General features: G+C 51.2%; 1 protein-coding gene across 1 annotated transcript in view; it reads right to left on the bottom strand.

Moving 5' to 3' along the window:
• Ptpn14 (protein tyrosine phosphatase non-receptor type 14) overlaps positions 1–18,238 on the bottom strand; it is a 137,928-nt gene extending 119,690 nt beyond the window's left edge. Inside the window, 1 exon segment of the mRNA XM_055609243.1 lies at positions 17,874–18,238. The gene's annotated coding sequence lies outside the window, so the exon portion shown is untranslated.
• Between the last annotated feature and the right edge of the window lie 3,176 nt (positions 18,239–21,414).

The raw sequence follows: 21,414 nt of genomic DNA on the forward strand, positions 1-21,414 counted from the left end.
CAGCTCTTTGCTAGGCCACGGGGCAATGGTGGGCATGGCTGGGGTCTCACAGAAACTCAGCCTGTTCTGTGGGCATACACCTGTGTGGACTGGTTTATCTAATAGAACACGTGTTTAGGACTCAAAACCTTGAGCTCAATACACACACAATGAAGGGTAATGGGAGAGTCTGTGAGTAGGAAAGAAGGTGAAGAAATGTATTTATATTATAATCTCAAAAATAAAATTATAAAACTCTAATTCAAATAATCAAGGAAGGGAAATTGGACAAGAAGAATTCTTCCAACACGAGGGGTATACCTTAGCGCAGAGGTGTATACCTTAGCGCAGAGGTGTATTCAGCCCTGGGTTTAATAATCCCCAGAAACAGGCACAAATTTGGACACGCACGCGCGCACACACACACACACCTGCACACACACATGGTTATCAGTCAATATATTGTGGATTATGGAAAAAAAAAAAACTTGAATCTCAGGAAGACTTACCACAGTGAACTGAAATCAAGATTAACATCTGCTTCAGAGACTGAACTCCGGAGATTTCACAGCTATCAACCCAAACTATTTCTTCAGCCCTTATCCATGTTTTAACACTTACGCTCTTGATAGTCACAGTTACCATTCAACAGACAGCAACCACTACTGTTCAGATAGGCTCGGGTCGCTTCCCACAGGGCTGCAAGGCGGCTTAGGAGCTCTCAGAGAACGGATTGCTGGTTCTGGGGATTTTTGGCATTCCTTTGTGAAATGAAGTGGGAGATGTTTGTGCTTCAGTGACAGGCGTAAGATCTGCATGAGTCCCAGACTCCATGTTCCTTCCGCCCCCGCATGAGCACAGCCATGCACATGTGCAAGCAAGTGTCCACATATGCAGACACACACACACACACATACACACGCACACACACACAGGCTCGCACACACACACACACGCACAGAGCTGGTTCTGCCAACTGGTGAGAGTGTGGTCGGCCCTGAAAGTGTGTGTCTCCTCTGTGGACGCCTGGAGCTGCCCAGGAGCATGGTTTATAGGTTTGTCTAGGCACCAGTTTCTAAGCAGAAGCCAAAGACCAATGAAGTGACAGGAGTGTGACACCTGTAAAATAAAACAGGTGGAGACACAGCCGGGAATAAAAGGTTTACAGGCTGGGCCGCCACCGCCATAAGGCTACCCTTGGTTTCAATGGAGTACCTTTGACTGCGTGAAAAACCACAGAGCAAAGGCGACTCATCCAGCTGGGGGGGAGAAGGGCCAGTGTGGCGGGGGGGCAGCAGCCTTCCTCTCCCTTAAGACCTGACTATGCAACAAATTCCCCCCTGAATGTGCTCACATTTGCCCTTTACCCTGTTCCTCGAGGTTACAAAACTTTCTCACTTTTGCTTTTCCACTGCTGCACTGAAAGAATGGAGACAAACTGTGTTGTGAGGGATAGCAACCAAAGCCAGGTGTGGTGGCACGCTCTAGTAATCCCAGCATTCCGGAGGTGGAGAACAGAGGATCTGGGGTTCAAGTTCATATTCAGCTACAAAGAAAGTTAAGGTCAGCCCAAGACAGTCGAGCCACTATCTCAAACGCCCAAAAAAAAAAAAAAAAAAAGAAAAAAAAATGGTTACTAAGAAAAAGGTATGAAAGCAAGGAGACCCCCCCCCAAAAAAAAAAAGGTTTTTACACAGACTTTCAGAAACCAGGAAATAATCTTTATTTTGCTCAGCTGAATAAAAAATATCAATTTTTCTAAATCTTTTAATTTTAAAATATCACAAGCAATTAGTAATTGCAAAACCCAGGGCAAGCAGGGTACCAGGAAAACTGCACACTTAGTAATATTAATAATGGCACCGTAAGCTGACAGAGCTCCGGGGAGCAGGCTGCCCACTAACAGGATCTGCAATACTTGTCCTCTGACCCAGAATCCACTTTGGAAACCATGCCCCAGGGGCAACACACTGCAATGAAAGTAAATGTCATTCAGCCCAGGATGTTCACAAGCTCCCTTATTTACAACTGCTGAAACACTGGACAAACTCCAGACACTGAACTCAAGAGAAGGCTTCAATCAGTCACGCCAGTCCTGCCTGTCCCATCCTGCCATCCACCCCAACTTCCCTGTGGCTTGCCTGGAAAGGCTGGAGGGGAAGCATGGGTCCTCCAGCATGTGACACACTCATCTGAAGGGATGTGAGCAGGCAGGACACTTGAACTCTGTATGGCTGCTCGACGTAAGTCATGTGACTCCTGGCTGGGATGCAGCTCAGCTAACAGAGTGCTTTGTCTGGCATGCTGGAAGCCCTGGATACAATCCCCAGGGCTGCATAAGCCAGGCCTGCAATCCCAAAATGCCAGAGGCGGAAGGAAGCAGGAGGAGCAGAAGTTCAAAGTTATCTCCTACATAGCGAGTGGGAGGCCAGCCTGGGCTATTCAAGATCCTGTCTCAAATCACAGACAAACCAAAGACAAGAAAGGCACGGCTTGAACCACACTGCTAGGGGTGGGGATGGACAACTCGGCCCAGGCAGGCGCTGTCCTGTGGGCTCCTACAATGGTAACTCTCTACAGAACTTGTGCCACCAAGCTGAGGGCTGCAGCCCACCTGTGGCATCCACGCAGCACAGAGAAGGAACGGCGGCCACGAAGATGCTAGGACCCACTTTGTTACCAGGACAAGAAATAACAACAGTTTAGATGGCAGTAATTTGTGGAAATATGTCAAGCTATGAAGCAGCAGTCAAGCTACAGACTAAGTATTTTTTATATGAAAAAAAAATGTAGAAAGACAAAAACCAGAAAATACAAATATGGCAAGCCAGCAAGCACCAGAAACTGAGTAAAGTTATCAAATGGCCAGTTATATATGAAAAGAAAACTGTAGAAAGACGAAACTCTGAAAATACCTATGGTATCTACATTTGGCAAGCCAGCAAGCTCAGAAATTATGATGTGATGATGTCTTAGGAGTTTCTTTCCATCCACATAACATATATAATACATATTACACACATATTTACATATATCTTCTAATCCCCACTTGAATTTCATCATTTGTAATTGTGTGTGTGTGTGTGTGTGTGTTAGCAATGCTATATGAACTGTACCAATAAGATAAATATTTCTAGGTGTGGGAGTACACATTCATTCCCAGCCACTGAGGAAGCTCAGGAAGGAAGACTGCCTAAGCCCAGGGTCTAAGACCAGCCTGAACGACAGAGCAGAATCTGGTCTCAGATTTTTAGCTGAAAATGTTTCTGCTTCAAATAATGGAAAGAGTAGTAAGAGGCGGGAGGAGCAGCTAGTACAAAGGATGACCTAGGGAATGACCCATTCTGCCTTTGAGTATCTGGCAGAGGGTTCAACAGGCTGCGCTGAGGCTCAGTGGTGGGCGCTTACCTAGCATGTAAATGCTCTGGGTTCAATCTCCAGCCCTGGAAGCAAAAAACCCACCTCCTGTAAACAGAGGAAAGCAAGGGGTCAGAGAAACTATTTGCTGGGATAATCTAGTTCTGCATTACCAAGTGCTGTGCAATAACTAATTAATTAACTAACTAATAAAATATCAGCTCTGAAAGAACATCAGTGACCTGGAAAGGTGGGTAGGCCACCTTCATCTTTATAACTAACGCCTGAATGCCATTCTTTCTGTAAGACTCAAGGATCACAAAAGTACTCCTAACAATCTTTCTCATGGGCATTTTCCCTAAAGAACATTCAACATGAACTAGTGCCCAGCCCTCACTGCCATGCTTCGGCGTGATGGTCGGCATGCATTATCAGCTGGACAGCATCCCCTAGGACACAGGCAAAGCACCAAGCACAAGCGGGGACCGATGGGTTCACTGCGCTCCTTACAGAGCATGCGTGAGCAGTTACTACAGGAGTGTGGGTGTCCCCAAAACAGCCAGACTGAAGCTTGCTATGTCTTCAGCAATAGCCTTAACATCCAATCCTGGCCCACAGCCAAGAGCAACAGCCTTCAGCACTGTACTGACCTCCAGGGCCTTGCTCTACAGCCACTCCTGGGCACTCATTTAACTAGCCTCTGGCTTCCAGGGAGGCCTGCTTTTTCACCCACACGAGGCGCCTTTATTCACTCCAACATTCACAACCAGTCACCTTGATGGATATCATCCATGCTTTACCAACCATAAAGCTCCCAAGAATTCCACAGCTGCGCCCAGCTCTTTCCCCATGCTTGCTGCTTTAGATGCATTTGTATATCTCTCAAATGAGCTTTCAAACCCACAAAATGCTCGGTTAATGCTCGGTTAGCATTAGGCCTCCTATAGAAGACAGCGCACTAACAAACGAGGGCCCATGACAAGCAGTGCGGCTCTGACAAGAACCTTGAGGAGATGCTCTTAAAGCCCACTTCCGCCCATTGCAAACAAGCGTCCATAGCTTCGGAACTCAGCAACAAAGAGAATACTCCATAAAGATGTTGCCAGGTCCACCCCATCGAGAAAAGCCACTGGCCTTAGAACTGTCCTTTCAGAGGTGCAATGCAGGGCCCAGAAGCCCGGATGAGCTACGTATTTAATTCTTTGTAGTTAGTAGACATTCTCCCTGGGTACACTAGCTTCTTTATTTTGGGCCATTCCCACAGTGCCTTGTGCAGCTCCAAATCCCCAATGGGCTTAACAGGGGCCAGCCCAGGCTGCCTGGCAAGGCACAAGGAGAACAGGGTAGACCGCTGCGCCCGCCAGCTTCCTGGGCTTGGTAGACTGTTGGCTGGCACCGCATCAAGGCTACAGCCAGCTAATCGTTTCCATTGGCCACAGCCCAGGAGAGAAACGTCCACAGTGTATTCTGGGAAGGAAGCTGCCCACCCTTAGGTCAAATTTAGTCCTTTTCACCTGTTCTGCTCTATTGAGGTCTGTATCCGCTGATGCTCATTTCCTCTGATGCTGGGGGCTGGGGTGTCACCAGGAACTGTGGCACACCTGGCTCTGAGCCCAAGTGTGTTGCATTAATATAACACCAATTCAACATGGGGCGTCTAGGCCCCACCCTGTCAGTTCCTCACTTGCAGATACCCCTAGCCACCCTGCTCCAGAAGAAGCTGCTGTGGCTTCTAGCTATAGGAGCTCCTTCCCCAAACGCGGCCAGCATGGCGGTGCTCATCAGAGCCACCAGTCCACCCTAGCGTCATGCCTCAGCCAACTTGGGCTCTTTCTCACTCTGGTGAACGGTTTTGCCTTGCCTGGCAGGCTGGCACCATGCACCAGCTTTGTCACACCCACACTCTTCCTCTGTACTACATGACACTTCCCATGGGCCCCAAGGTTCTGGGTCCCAGGAAGAGCTCTTTCACAAAGACCTGAATTTCTTTCCTAACCGAAAGTGGCGAGCCGATTCCTCTGTCTCACTTGCCCGTTTTCTGCTTTCCTGCTCCTATCAGAAGCTGCCACCAGTCGCCTATCCACGATGTCCTTTTACAAAGGTTGTCGTGCCTCCCTTAAACGAGCAGCCTGCCTCTGGGCAGCCACCTCAGCCTCAGTTACACATCTCATTACACATTAGCGCCAGCCAGGCAGCCTCCGTGGCAGATCGCTCACACTCACATTCTCATGTTCTACACTCAGGGACCAACATCTGTGCTCTAAGCCATCAACCGCTCCTACGATATCTCCACCTAACCCAGCGGGCCCATTCATCAAGCAGGCACACCACTCCATAGCAGAAAAACATGGCCACCCTGGGAACTCCCATCCGCCTCCCAGCTGCTCCACCTCCCAGCGGTTTGGCCTCAGTCACATGCCTCACTACGCATTGTAAGACCCAAGCAGCAGCCACCATGGCCAGGAGGCACACACGTGGGGAAGGACAAACAGCTTCAGTTGCCACTCTCACCTCGATCTTGTCCTAATCCTGCAGACTCTCCCTTCAAAGCGGCACCAGAGATGAACTAGAGAATAACACCACCAGCACCCAACCTGGGGAACCATACAGTTTACCGGGCTTATATACAGGCCCCAAAGCAACTGCACCCGGAAAGTCTTTGCCCAGGATGGCTAACAACTTCCCAATGGCTGCGCTGATGAGAGTCCTGTCCCTTAGTTAACCTGTTGGAGATCTGCATCCTGCACTTCAGGAGTCCGGTCCACGTGTAGTTGGGGACGACCCACATCCAACAGGCTGCAGGCTGCAGGAGGGAGCGGCTGAAGTCCCGAGTGAGGTGACCCTTCCTGCGTCCCCGAGGAAGGAACAGCTACAAGAAACCCTCAGCGTCCCCAGCCACAGCTGATGAAGATGAAGGCTCGTTTTCAGGGATGAAGAGTACTGTACTGTCATCCCCTAATCCAAGGTGGGGAGAGCTGGTGTCCCTGCTCACTGAGTGAATGACATTTCCTTTTTGGTCCTTCAGAGCCATGAGGTACACTTGCTTCTCCCCCTTCCCTTAGTCACTCTAAAGGCACGCTATCATTCATAGCACCCGTTAAGCCTTCAGCATCCCTGCCCTTTCAAGAGCCTGTTAGCCAACCAGGACTTGATCTAATATTCAATACGCGCCACATAGTGCCAGATTCTTAACCTATTTCAACGACAGGCGTTAGTCTACCTACTATGGTATTGAGCCCCAGTCACCTCAGTGTCTACGAACTTAAGCTCTGGATTGGCGCCCACATCCCCACTCCACTTTCAACAGCTCTTCCACACCGAGAGGCATTATACAGAACCAGTGTTTGTACAGTGTTTGCAGGATCCTCGACAGTCACTTGGCCTCTCTCAGCTGTTGTCAAACAGCCCAGAGATATCCTTGGTTCACAGGTCAAGGTCAGGTCAAGGTCAAGATCAAGGAAACAACCCACTCAGAGTGCTAGACAGGGTCCTTGTGTGGTAAGTGCCAGATTAGGGTGTCTCAAGTGCCACCAGGCTTGTTTCTTATCACCTACACCGGCTTTCCATGTGTGGGTCTGTCCCCCCTCGTCCTCTGAACTCCACCTCAGGACAGGGCTCCTAGGAATGTGACCTTCATCCTGAACACACTCTTGCAAAGAGAACTGACAGTAAGTATGCCCTAAGGAACCCATCTTCCCACAGCGGAGAGAATGCCAACTGCCTCTCAGGCTTAAGTGAAATCTCTCTGCTTGAACTGTCCCCACTGACCCCTCTGTCAGGCCAGTGCACCCTTCAGAGCCCTAACACCAGCGTCCTCGCCACTCTGACCACTAGCACTTCTCAGGAGGTTGCGAGGGGCCTGCCCCCTTCTCCATCCTAGAGCGAGGAGCACAGGTAGCCGGAGTCACCACACAGCACAGCAGTGTCCTCAGCCAGGTGTCCAAGCTCACAGAGAACTCCAGTGTGCGAAAGAGCAGAGGCACTTTAAGGCACTGTTTTATAAACTCTTTTACTTGGGGTTTCGTAAGCCTCTACCTCCCTTCCAACCCCCCAACCCTAGGCAGAAAAGAAAAGAAGTTAGAAGGAAAGGGGGGCGTAGGTCTCTTTAGACTTCGTTCTGGCTGGTTAGGGTGGTTGGGTTATTTGAGAACATGACAGCCTCAGTCGTCAGGGTATGCAGCAGTCCATAACAGCAATTGCAGCAGGATGAACATGCAGCCTTCTTCCTCCTCTGTCCCTCTCCTCCAAGCCCCTTCCTCTCTCTCTGAGCCCTGGTATTTATACCCTCCCAGAGTCCTCAGAATGCACTAACTCCAGCTGGCAAAGACCACGCCCCTCTCTGAGCCACGGGAGGCTGTTATTAGCTGTGGATAAACTAAGGCAGTCCCAAATCCCACACTTGGGATTAAAACAACAACATATTTCATAACATAACCGAATTTTTAAAGAGGCAAAAATTGCCGCTACAGGGCAGGGAAGCATGATGGCTACTCAGTTTTTTAAGGCTCTCACAGGTTAACAGGCATGATGGTTATTCTTGGTTGTCAACCTGACTACATCTGGAATTAACTAATACCCAAGCAGCTGGATACACCCATTAAGGATTTATTATTATTATTATTATTATTATTATTATTATTATTATTATTATTATTTAAATCATCTGAATTGGGAAGAAGCACTTTTAATCCACAACTCTTTCTCAGGTGAGAAGATCCACCTTTAATCTGGGCCACCCTTTATGCCGGCAATCTATACAAAAGACACACAGGAAGGACGCTTGCTTTCTTTGCCAGCTTGCTCTCACTCTTCACTGGCATTGCAGCCTTCTTCTTTGGGATTCCAGCGGATACTGAAGACCAGCTGAGACATTCAGCCTCATGAACTGAGCAACTACTAGATTCTTGGACCTCCCATTGGGAGACAGCCATTGTTGGACTAGCTGGACCAAGCAATCACGTGTGTGTGTGTGTGTGTGTGTGTGTGTGTGTGTGTGTGTGTGTACTTGTTTATTCCAGTAGTGAAAGATTGTCAACCCATGATCCAATTAAGGGAGAAAAATATATGTGAAGGGAGAAGTCACAATAAAATCATCAGTCAAATCTCAGCAGCCTTTCAGCCATGGGAAAGAACTGTCTGGAGGAGGGTGACCATAAGCCAGGAGGCTGAGGCAGCCAGACCAGCTGGGGAGGATCATTTGCTAAGTAGAGCCTGGATCACTCTGCCAGCTGCTGTGTGTGTAACCAGAGAAAACCTGTGTGTGTATGTATGTGAAAGTGTGCTGTGAGTGCATGTTTGTATGTGTGCTCATGTGCATGCAGGTACCCAAGGACATACATGGGTATACCTGCCCACAGAGGCCAGAGGTCAACATCAGTCTCTTTCTCCACCTTATTTTTAAGTCAGAGTCTAGACTGGCTGGCCAGAGTCCCAAGAATCCTCCTGTCTCCACACCCCACCTCCAGCATTAGATTACAGGCACACACTGTTGTCAGTTTTTCAATATGGGTGTTGGGGATTCAAAATGATTCTCGTTTGTGCTGCAAGCGTTTTACTCACTGAGCCATCCGCTCGGCTCCTTGATGTGTTTAATGTGAACTATTGACCTACGAAACAAAACAATAGCACATCTCTGTACTGACATCTGCTGCTTGCAGCTCATGCTTGTGTGTCTCTTTAAACCCTTCTCCATATCCGGACCCCCAAGCTGCAGAAAGGCTTTAGGTACTAGGGTGGGAATCAGAACTGTCTTAGAAAGGCCCTGAAGCATAGACCATGAACAGCCACAGCAGGGACAGCAGGACAGCTTAGGCATCCTAAAGGATACTGTGACAGCCAACCTCACTGAGGTTCTGTGACAATGCAGGCCCTGGCGCGGGCAAGTCTGGCCAGCAGCTAGCTACAGGTGACCAACTGCAGAAGAAAAGCCAGCTGGTGAAGTACTGAGGCAGGTGGCAGTGGCCAGGCAGCTGAGAGGCATGAGAGCCCCTGGAGGAAGACTGGAATCATCAGGGGGTAGAATCCAGGAACGCACAGGCAGGAAAGCCTGACCCAGCTCTGGGAAGGTGGTTTTCGAGGGCTCGGGGAGATGGTCTGGGCAGGTGCGGGGCTGTCAGGATGCAAGATGGAGGAAATTGCCTGACCATCGGTGGGAAACACTGAGTCAGCTCAGGAAACACCTGCGCCTGACGGGCTCAATGGGATATAAATCTGAAGCTCTCCAGGTCCATCTGGGTGTGTGCAGAGGCCCTGACACAAGAGTCTACCTGGGGTTGTGTGTGTGTAGAGGGTGTGACAGGGGTCTCTCTGGGTTGTGTTCAGGGGACCTGATACACTGAGTTGACACCTATAGGTAACTCATGACAACCGTACTTTCATGGCCACCAAATCTCCTTTAATCCTTTCTCTGGGGACAGATATAGAAGCAAGACTCAACCTTGTGATCTGGAGACACGCCCAGGAGGTCATCACCACCTGTTTCTGTTCTGTAAGTAAAGCAAGCTTTCTTGGCCGTGGGCAGGGAGACAAGCCTGCCACTCCTGCACTGGCCAGATGCGGTGACACACCGCCTTGATGCCAGCACTCAGTACGCAGAGGCAGGAAGGTCTCTGTTATCTGGGGCCAGCCTGGCCTGGACAGCAATTTCCAGCCAGGACTACGCAGACAGACCCTGTCTCAAACAAGTGGAAAGGGACTGAAGAATGACAGCCAAGATGTTCCTCTGACTTCAGCATGCACGCACATATCCATGGCCCTACACGTTCATACACACAAACCAGGCATGGAGAGCTGCACATTGAAGGGTGATAGGGCTCTTTCCTCCTCAAATGAGGTGCAAGACAACAATGGACAGAAAGGAGATGGAGTTCTCAGAGCTGAACTGCAAGAACAACTCAGCCGGCCTTGGTCCTAGCACGTTCCTAGTCCATTCTTGTCCATGACATTAACAGTTATTGAAACAGCAAGAGACGAGAGGGGACACGGCCATGCCCCTGACCCAGGCGAGACAGAGCACTAGGAACCAGATCACTAGGGTTGGAGATGGATAAAGTGCTTGCCCAGCAAGCACGAAGCCCGAGTACAGATCCTTAGAACCCATGTAAATGCCAGATGGGTGTGACAAGCATCTAATCCCAGCACTTTACAGACAGACACAGGGATCCCTGGAGCAAGCTGATTTAGCCAGATTGGCTTCTTGTCAACTCTGGGTTCAGCTAAGTATCCCTGCTTCAACAAATAAGCTGATGAGACTTTGAGGAAAACTTCGCACATAACCTTGGGCCTCTCAGAAACATGCACGCACGCACACACACCCAGAGTACATACACGCCAACATGCAAAGAAAATTATTATCAACTTTGGATGGTATCTTAGATATGTGGTTTGTTTCCACACATGAATACATAAAATGAACATAGGAACACTGCTATCTGTTTAAATTTTTAAATTGGGGGCTAAAAAGACGGCTAGGGGTTTTAGAGCACCGGCTGCTCTTGCAGAGAACCTGAATCCAATCCTCACAACCGTCTGTAACTCCGGCTGCAGGGATCTGATGCCCGCATCTGACTTCCACGGACACCGGCATGCATGTGGTGCACCAACACCGGGAAACCGGGAAACAGTAGAATAAAACAGCTTTCAGAAAGGTTTTGAAGCACGAGTGTGTGGCAGCACGTGCCTTTAATCCCAGCACTTGGGAGACAGAGTCAGCTGGATCTCTGTGAGTCCGAGGCCAGCCTGGTCTACAAAGCAAGTTCCAGGACAGCCAAGGCTACACAGAGAAACTGTCTTGAAGGGAAAAAAAAAAAAAAGTTTTTAAAGTTTTAATCATATACAGTGATTAACAAGATGTACTTTTCCCAGGGCCATTACAGTTTATTAGAGGATAAGTAATAAATTCCAAGACAGAATGCTCTCCTAACCCCCAGGTCTGCATTTTAGAAAGGCATTCATTCACTGAGTTTATAATGTTTTAAGAAGTAATTTAATTTCCTTGTCTGAAACTGGCGGTAACAACAGCATCACTCAGGCCACGGGAAGGCGGCCTGCACGGGGAGATCCGCACTGAGAGGCCGGGCCTAGGAGAGGCCACAGAAGTCAACTGAGCTGAGACAGGTGGGCTGTCAAAAGCAGGGCTTCAATGAAAAACACTCCCAGCACTTGGGAAGCTGAGGCAGGAGGATCATGAATCTGAAAGCTCCTTGTGCTGGTTTATACAAGCTGAAGTATACCCACCCACTCCAGACCTGGGGGCAAAAGAGGAGAGGGATGAAGGGGGAACTCGGTGGCCTTGGGGAGCAGTAGGGGGAAGGTGGACATCGCTGAGAGTGAGAGGGTAAGCAGACAGACGAGGGCCAGGGCACTCTGGGTGAAATAAAGAAAGGAAGGAAGCTCAGACAGAGGGGGAGGATGGAGAGTGCAAGTGTGGAGAGGGCAAAGCAGTGGATGAGGTGGAGGGCAGTGGGGGAGGGGAGGAAGCTTCATCACCAAAGCAACGAGATGCAAATGGCTTTAGCCATTTAAATAAAAACTTTTAATTATGTTCTTTAAAACCCTTAAAGAGTAGTTGAAGATATGTGCAAGATGACCCTAACAGTCGTGGGCCCCTCCCATGGGCCTCAGCAATGAAGGGAAGAGAGAAACCTGGAAAACCTTTGAGTCCAGCTCAAAGGCCATAATCCACGACTGTGGCTATGTGACTGGGGGGTCTGAGAAAAAGGGTTAATTTCAGGGCTAAGGATGGCATGTTAGCAGACAAACAAGCACAAAGTCTAATATAATAATACATTATTTTACTATATAACATATATATGCACAAAAATGCCACATGAAACCCATTTCTGTCTGCTAAAAAATTAATTTAAGAAGGCACTGGAAAGCATCCCACGTGCCCACCTTGAGCAGCTGCATCAGAAGAAGCGGATGCCACCAGGACCAGAGATCAAGAAGTGGGGAAGGGCTCATTTGAGACAGTCTGCTCAGCACAGTAAGATAAAACACGAGGACGGATGGTGCTGGATAGACCAGACTGGCAGCCAGTGCGGAGGTCTGGGAATGACAGCCTAGCAGATCCACTAGACCAGAAGCACCAAGCCCACATCTGGTACTGGGCTGGCTAGAGTAACCAGGCAAAACTATTCAAATGGCATCATGAACAAGGGACTGCCAGGCAGAGGACCAACGGAGGCTAGACCAAGACAAGCCGTCCTCGCCCAGACATTCTCAGAGTGCCCTTGCTCGGGAAACCGGCTCTACAGCAGCCATATGCAGGAGCTCCTCGCAAAAGGCAATTCTCAGGCTCATCCCAAAGCTGAGCGGAGGGGGGGGTTGCCTTCAGAAGCCCCAGCCAATCAGAGCAGTCGAGGGTTTTAGATTTAGTGCCTCAACTAATATCCAACTCTTTGGAGGGAAGGGGTATGGAAGCGAACAAACAAACAAACACACAAACCAAACAAAAAGCCAGAAAAGAACTTCCAAAATGGAAATCTAGTTTATGTAAGTAAAAAATATACTATGTATAAGTCAAACACCTTCACATAAACCATAGCTGAGGAACTCCCAACAACTCTCAACAATGAAAACATTTCTCTGTGAGCTAAAATCCTGTAAGACCCTTTAATACAGTTCCTCATGCTGTGGTGACCCCCAACCATAAAGTTATTTAATTGCCACTTCGTAACTGTAGCTTTGCTCCTGTTATGAATCATAACGTAATCATCTGTGTTTTCCAATGGTCTTAGGCAACTCCTATGAAAGGGCTGGCTCATCTCCCAGGGGTCGAGACCCACAGGTTGAGGCCACTGCTCTAAAGCAAAGTAGATCTAGGCAGTGGTCCCCTGAAAAGCTTCTTAGGTCTGGAATAACGGCTGCACTTAAACCTCAAACATTACAAATGCAAAGGTATTTTTTAATGTTTATTTTACTTATGTGTGTACATGCTTGCTTCAGTTGGGGATGCCCCAAACCCAAAGGCCAGAAGGAGGTGTCTGATTCCTGGAAGCTGGCATTCGCACAAGGTTGTAAGCCACCGGCCACTAGTGCTAAGAACCAAAGCCAGGTCCTCCACAAGAGCAGCAAGAGTTCTTAACCACTGAACCATCCTACACCCCCCCCAACACTAACTTAGTAATTCTAAGGGGCTACACCACCACACACTACCCTTTTCTGCTTCCTTTCTCAGTGGAATCCTTTCTTCCCATAGGCAGACAGTAAGCACTGGTGGAAAAGCCGGCTATAACACAGAATCTCTGACTACGCAACACAGGATCTCTGACTACACAACACAGGATCTCTGACTACGCAAGGGGACCCAGCTCAGGATGCCGTCTTGTCCTGGGTCTAACGTAACTGCCTGAGCATTAAGCTAAACTATCACATATCAGACTTTGTGTGTAAGGCTGACATACCAACAAATATGGCAAGAAAAGCATGGCAGAAAGGAAAAGTAAGAAACACAGAACCACAAAGGCAAGAGGCAAGAACTAGGCACCATGGCTTTGCCTTCAATACCAGGACTGTGGAGGCAGAGGCAGAGGTAGATCTCAGATTGCTTTGAGTTCCAGGGCTACACAGAGAGGGCCTACCTCAAAAAAAGAAAAAAGAAAGGAAGGAAGGACTGCAAAGTCAATATGCCATTTATAGCCCAACTCAGACTCAGCTAACCTCACCATGCACTTCACACACAGCCTTTATTTCAGAACTGTCAATAATTCCAGGAGTATTTATTTTCAAAATCAGTCTGCATGCACTGTGCGTTAAAGGCACTACAAGTCTAGGCAAAATAAATTTCCTTTCTCCTCCCAACTGCAAGAATCTTGGTCAAACTTGCATTTTTCTAGGCTTTGTTCTTTTGACCCTCCCCAGGTTGCAAATGCAATTCCGCAGGTGGGAAATTTACCCAAATCTTTGTGGTCAAAATCCTCCCGTGCTGCTCTAAGGACACACCTGTCCTCCTGAGGATGCCTGAGTCCCTTTCTTCTCTGTCTCCCTCCCAGGAAGTAGATAGGAAGATCAATGAGTTAATGTTTGTCAAATACTTGAGGGTTCTTGGATAAAAGGCAACATCAAAATTCAAGCCACCTGTGGCGGGCCTTATACTGGCGTAAGCTGACTCTGTGCTGAGGCTTCAAAGAAGGAAATCAAGGCTGCTGAGGACCGCCTTTGTGAGCAGCTAGCTTCCGCACCCTTCTAAAGCCAGGCAGCAATCCCAGTGTCCTTTAATTAACCGGATCTCAGCGTTAGAAATGCAAAGACCCCGCACAACACACTAGGCCCTTGTCTCGGAGAAGAGCAGACTGTCGGAAGGGAGGCTTGTCCCTGCCTTCTTCCTGACCAGCTTTCCTGCCGCCTGGGGGCCTGGAGACCGCCTTCAGTGTGGCGGTCGCATGCAGCTGCCAGCCGACATGTCTGCTGTGAGCCAATAGTCTAAGAGAAAGCCGAGGACAAAGCTGTATGTGTATGTTGGCACACATGTGAGTTCAGGCTGTTGAACAAAGAATACATTCATGGCCACATACGAGGCCGCCCTGCCGGGCCAAACATTCTACAGTGTCACACTCAAGTCTCAGAGATGCCCTGGCAAGCCGCATCTTCCTGGCCGCAGCTTGCAGACTGAGTACAGACAGTCAGAAAGCCCAGCATCCCACCTCTAAAAAGCAGCAGAGCTGCGCTGGAGAGATGGCGCGGAGGATATGGTTGGTGCTTGCCACCAACCTCCACAATCTGAGGGACTTCCAAGTGCAACTGTTGACTTCCACAAGCATGCCCGCACACACACACACACAGTAAATAAATGTAAAATAAATCGTAAGTGGCAGAACTGGAACTCCAGTCTAGCTGTATTTCATACTCCCAAACACACACACACACACACACACACACACACACACACACACACACAGTTGCAGCTAGTGGCCCCGCCCACTCCTGGGACCATTCAATCAACCCTCCTAGGAGGAGGGCAAATTAAATCCATTTAATCAGTCTGGGAGATCAAAAAGCTCATTTCAGACGCTAACTTCCTCCCTGCTGCAGTGTTGGTGTCTGTTTTCCTCCTCCCTTAATTGGTTAATTAAGTATTTCATCTTATCTCTTCTCCTGCCTTACCTCCAACCAAGTGCTAGCAATGTTCTGAGGCCCAGAATGGATCTGAAAACCACACAGCCCTGGGAAACCAAGCAATGAAGAGTTCAAATGCAAGAATGCGACCAAATTCTCCTTCAGAAGAGAGCAAGCCTCTGGAACCCAGGTGAGCTCAATTTGCTAGGGAGAGGTCAATATTCGCATCCCCGTGGAGACTTAAGCCAGTCAGAAAGCATGTGCCGGAGACCCCACAGGGCTGGGCCTCACCCGTGGGACAGGACAGCTCTGCTGAAAACTTCTCTCAACTCCTTGTGGTGTGCCGATGTCAAAATAGTCCAACTGGCCGTGCAACACAACACACACACTGGAATAACCGCAGCGCTATGAGTATGGACACACCAACACGGGGAACCTGGACGGGGTCCTGGGAGCGGCAGGAAAGGGCCTCTTGGTTCACTCTGCCCTCACGCGGGTCCCACACTCACACTTTCCAGACCTTTCACCGTGGAAGTGCTTGACCTGCAGTCTGGGACTGGGAGAGAGCCTTGAATAAACACTCAAGCTGCAGGACGCACTCCTATGCGGCAGTCTGAGGCCCAACGCATGGGCATCTGGCACGTTGGCCAGGAGCAGCCAGTAGGCATATGCCTGAGAGCACTTCAGCCCGGTGAAGAGGCCACTGAGCGCAGCCTCCCCTGCACTGAGGAGCTTTTTCAGGCAGGATGGGCCGAACCCTGGGTTTCAAGGATGTAAGCTTTCAATTTCCACAGGTTCAGGGAAAGGAAAGGAAACCTCAAGATGCTGCTTAAAAAAAAAAAAGAAAAGAAAAGAAAAGAAAAGAAAAGAAAACAATGACTTTTAAAAGCAGTGATTCTAAGACACAGAGCTACATCTTTGAGAGGATTGTGCACATGGCAGCCACGCGCTCAGACTGAGACATCATCTGGGTCCAGCTCAAGAAACCTGTTCAGGAACTGGCAGGGGAAGAGCACTTGCCGGGTGAGCAGAAGACCCGGCCCCAGCAGCAAAGCAAGCCTCGGCTAAGACCCAAGCTGTTCTCCCCTTCAAAAGACAAGGCTCTGTAGTGGTGTGCAGTGGTCCTCACTGGGACACAGTGGGCCACGCAACTTTAACGAAAGCACGGATGGGCCGATTATCGACAATTAAACACCTGTCACCCCCAGAGAACCCCGAGGGAGAGACAGCAGGATAGGGAATACGTCCAAAGGGAAAGCTTTTGATCACTGGAAGCTGCTCGTGGTCACGGGAAGTGGGTAGGAGACTTCCGGTTTCGTTTCCGCTGGGGTGGGGGCTAACCATGCCAGCAACAGCGCACCAACTTGCCGACACACGCCCCTCCGGCCACCAGGTCGCTCTCCGAGACGTTCCGCACGGCCCTCTCCGCGTCCCTCAGTCTGCCCAAGCTGTTCCCTCCTCTGGAATGCTGTCCCTCAACCACTCCTCGATGGAGCATCATTCCCTGCACGCAGGTAACCCTCTCCTCCAGGGCCTTCCCCGACTCTCACGGAACCCCTCTCCCGCAGCAGGTCCCCATCCGCCCACAGATGGCCTGCAGGAAGCTGCGGAATATCGCAGTGCGATCTCCTAGCAGAGTGGAAGCCTCAACACTGAGTCTGTTGAATGAATGAGAGAGGGAATCCATTTCAAGAAATTAATGTATTTTGAAAACTCCGACCGTGCATTCACTCAGAGGTCTGAAGGCAACTCGCCTGCTGCAGGGCCCCGGAACAGGCGATCCGTGATCAGACTAAGCTCAAAACCCCACAGTCTCTTCAAAGAAGAGAGAGGACGGCAAAGGAAGGAAGTGACAGCGCACAGCACCCATCCCTCCAGAAACGGTAGGAAACCCACTCCCAAAGGTTCAAAACTAGACGTGAGGTCAACGTGGGAAAGGGGCTGGTAGCTATCAGAACCTGCAAAGTTCGAGGTGGAGATGTGGTGGGAGATGAAGCCACAAGTTTTCCCTGCGCTGCTGCCCGACCACCCGAGCGGGAGCCAAGACGCTAAGTTTGGTCTGGAACTTCCAACTCACGGCTGGAACGTGGGGAGGGCACAAGGACCCCGGCACAAGCCCAGTGCCCACCGAGGCGCGGAAGGCAGCTCACGGCGCGGCGTTGCGTCCCCTGGCTCGCAAGCACGACAGCAGCGCCTACTGCCCCGGCGGTCTGGACACCTCCAGTCGCCCTCCGCCCTTCCCCGGACTCTCTCCCTCCCCGCACGCCGAAGACAAGCGGGGGCTGCAGGCGTTGTCTCGGCTAACGCGCAAAGCCCCAGACCGCGCTGCCCTTCCAGCCCAACCCGGGACGAGCGAGCGCCGCACGCGAAGGGCAGCCCGGCGGCCGGCCACCTGGCGCCCCCGCCGCGCACCCCGGCGTCCCGGGCGGCGAAGCCAAGTTGGCGCTGCTCGAGCGTCTGCTCCCACCCGGCTGGCTTACCTGCTTATATGGCCCGGGAGTGCCCAGGGTGCCGCACGTTGACCATCGGGGAGTCTGGGTCCCCACCGCTGGCTTCCAGGCGCTGGCAGAGGAGGGGTGCGGGGAGGGTTCCGCCGCGCCGAGCGCACCGGGGAGGAGAAAGGGCCAAGAACCTGGGCACCACCGTCCCGCGCGAGGGGACCGGGGCGATCAGAGAGGTGGGGCGCAGAGAGGGACCGCCAGCGGCCACTTGGCACCAGATGCTCTTCGAGGACCTGCCCTGGATTCGAGACGGACGAGCCGAGGAGCGCAGCTAGCTGGCCCGGCCCTGCGGCCACCGCGCTGGGCAGCGGCGAGAAGTTGTGCAGAACTTGAGCCGCCGGGAGAGCCCGAGCCCCAGGAAGCGCGAGCGGCCGGGAGGGCGGAGGAAGGAGCCGGGTGGGAGGGGACGAGCAGGCGCCGCTGGCCGCGCTCCCCCGCCCGGGGCTCGGCTCCGCTGCGCTTGGGGCCAGGAGGCGGAGAGTGCGCGGGGCGCTCGCTGGGCGGGCCAGGAATGCGTCCGGGGAGGGCGCGCGCCGGCCTCGGGGACGCGCGCCCAGGGCTGAAGAGTGGAGGCCGGGCTCCCCCGCTGCGGGCGCACGGTCCCCGGGGACGTCACAGCGCTGGAATCCGAGGAATGCCAGGCTGCGGGAGCTCCGTCGGCAGGCCGGGCAGAAGTCGTGCACTTTTAATGGGCTAGCTCTGGAGCGTGTCTTCCTTCCAAGGTTGGGGGGGGGGAGGCTGTAGACGGAAGGAAAGTGCCTGGAGTGGGACTGGAAGTGAAGAGGGGGAGGCGACCCAAGTCAGCCCAGCAGTGAGACGCTTAGGGGGCGGAGGGGAAAGCGGAAAGAAAAGAACCGTCCCTCCTAGATTTCCGTAGGCAGCTAGGGGGTGGGACGCTGGAGCTAAAACAGAACATTTATTTGGGGGAGGTTTCCAAGCAGGCTGCCCCCATGCCGCCACCGCCCAGGGGACAAAGTAGGGTGGCCTCCTTGAGCAGGCCATCTAGAAGCTCTCCTCAGAATCCCAGGATCTCTGAGTAATGAGTCTTAGCTCCGGTCCTGCCACCCCGCCCCCACGGGCAACCAGCCTTTGTGTGCTGGGAGTTGGAATATGTGGTTTTCCCGGTTTGTTCCATGCCACGGAGGGCCCCACCCCGCCTGGGTAGGCACTGAGAGGGAAGTGCCTTAGCACTTTCGGAGGTGGGGTTACTGAGGCGCAGCCGGTATAATGGAAAAAGCACTCAGCCAGGCAAGGGAACCTGTGTTAGGCCCCGCTGAGTCGCTGGCCCAGGGCTTAACTCAGGAGGATCCCAGCCCCCCACCCCTCATCCGTGGTGGTTTTGGTAATTGTGAAATGAACGGGGTTGCCTGTATTTTTAAGGTATTTCGCATGCCTTGCCATTTGTTCTCTTTCTGAGGTCTCAAGCCCAGTCCTTCCAAGGACCCTGAAGTCCTTGTCACCAAGACAGTGTCAAATTACTTTATTGTAGAGGCAAGGGATACAAAACTTTCCGGCCTTATCCCATCATAATGGCCCATGCCAGCACCCTGGAGGCAGAGACTGGAAACTCAAAAGTTTGAGGCTAACCTAGGCTACATAGCAAGATGCTACCCAAAACAAGAAAGAAGGGTATTAAGCCTCTTGTGCCCACGGAGTGAATCTATAACGGCTGGCTTCTGGCCATTTGCCTGTCTGCAGGACCCAGAGGGGACAAAATGGGATGGATGGATGGAAGGCAGAGGAGGGGCAGTTTCTCAGAATGTCAAGGAGAACACTATCGGGTTTGGTGAGTTTGCAGCCAGCCTTCAGGAAGGGCTTTACTTTGTGGTTGGGGGGGGGGGGGGGTGGACATTCCACACAGCCTTGGTTTGCCATCACCATCCCCCTAGAGAAGGTGCAGGAAGCAGGAAGGAAGGACCTGATCACCAAGGAACACACCGCTGAAACGGGATAAAGGACCCCATCTGCACAGTAGCTGTTCTCAGCCTCAGACATTTGACCCAAACAGGACTAGGCTCAAAGATCAAGTGATGCCTGAAGGCTGTGAGGCCGCTGGCTCTTCCTCTCTGGGAGACAGGAGGCCTACATCACAGTGGAAAATAAGTGGCGCATGGATGTTGTGGCTCTGGTCTCAGAGCACTGAGCACAGCCCCCCAGGCCACTGTGGTCTAGAAGAAAGAGCAGAGGGATCTCGAGCAGATGCAGAAACTGGGTTCTGCCCAAGAGCAGCCATGTGACCGTGAGCAAGCCACTTAACGGAGGTTTGAGTTGATTTTGTCGGTGGAGTGTGACAACAAGGACAGAGTTTGGTTGGATTCGCTGAGCCCTGGGCTGCTGCCCTGTCTGAGCATGCTTGAGAGTCTCCTCCCCCAGACACAGGCATGTTTGCGGAGGAAGCCAGGTGATCCCAGGGCTGCAAGGCTGCCTGCAGCCCAGCGTGGATGCTGGCAGTCCAGTGAATGAATGCCGCTGCATCTGCGGCTATGAGCAAAGCCGAGGCTTAGCACCAGCCTCTGCACTCGTTTTTAATTTTTTAGATCAATTTATTCATAAAGGCAAAAGTAATTATAAATTTTAAGAACCTACGAAGTGTACTGATTGGCTTTGCTCTGGGTCATAGGAAGATGACACTGAAGAATTACTTCAGTTTTATACACACACGTAGATGCGCGCACACACACACACACAGAGACTTTTAATGACTTGAGAGCTGCACTTTGGTTCTCATCTATGCTAGACTTATGCTGAACCCCCGAGATAGAACTCTTTGTAAGAAGAAAACAAAAACACAACCTGGACCTGCGGGTGTCCTTCAGCATACAGTGCCTGCGTGCTCAGTACCGGAAGAGGTTCGGGAAATCTGGCACGTTGCCTCTAATCCCAGCACTCAGGAAGCTGAGTCAGGAAACCCTCCATGAGGCTGATGCCCGTGAGTTCAAAGCCAACCTGGCTATGCAGACCCTGTCTCAAAGAAGCAGAAACAACAAAGGCGGAGTGTTTGGTGCATGAGCATGAGAGCCTGGGGTGAAGGTCCTAGCCCTCTGCTTTCCCTGGTGCCTGTAACCCAGCGCTGCTGGGAGCAGGAGCATGACTGGGACTCCAGGCCGGCTGCCAGCCTAGCCAAAAAACCTCTCCTGCATTCCATGAACTGCAGTCAGGGAGAGACCCTGCCTCAAAGGAAGACGGTAGACAAGGATGCCCAATGCCTACCACACACACACACACACACACACACACACACACATCCCACCACACACACCATACCATACCATACTCACACATACATGTGAAAAATACAGCTTGAGGTACTTAAATGGAAACCTAAAGCCTGCCTCCTCTCAGTCTGTCCATCCATCCATCCATCCACCTATCTTTCCTTTTCTCTAACAGGAAACCAAATACTCTACCACCCCACTGTGTCTGTGTCTCTGCATGTAAGCAAACACCCTATTAGGTAAGTCTGCACTCTGCAGTCATATCAGGGTGCCTGGGGTTGACAGGACTTAAAGAGACAGGCTCT

This window comes from Psammomys obesus, unplaced genomic scaffold, assembly GCF_907164565.1.
Source record: "Psammomys obesus unplaced genomic scaffold, mPsaObe1.curated_primary_1811, whole genome shotgun sequence".
Taxonomy (NCBI): domain Eukaryota; kingdom Metazoa; phylum Chordata; class Mammalia; order Rodentia; family Muridae; genus Psammomys; species Psammomys obesus.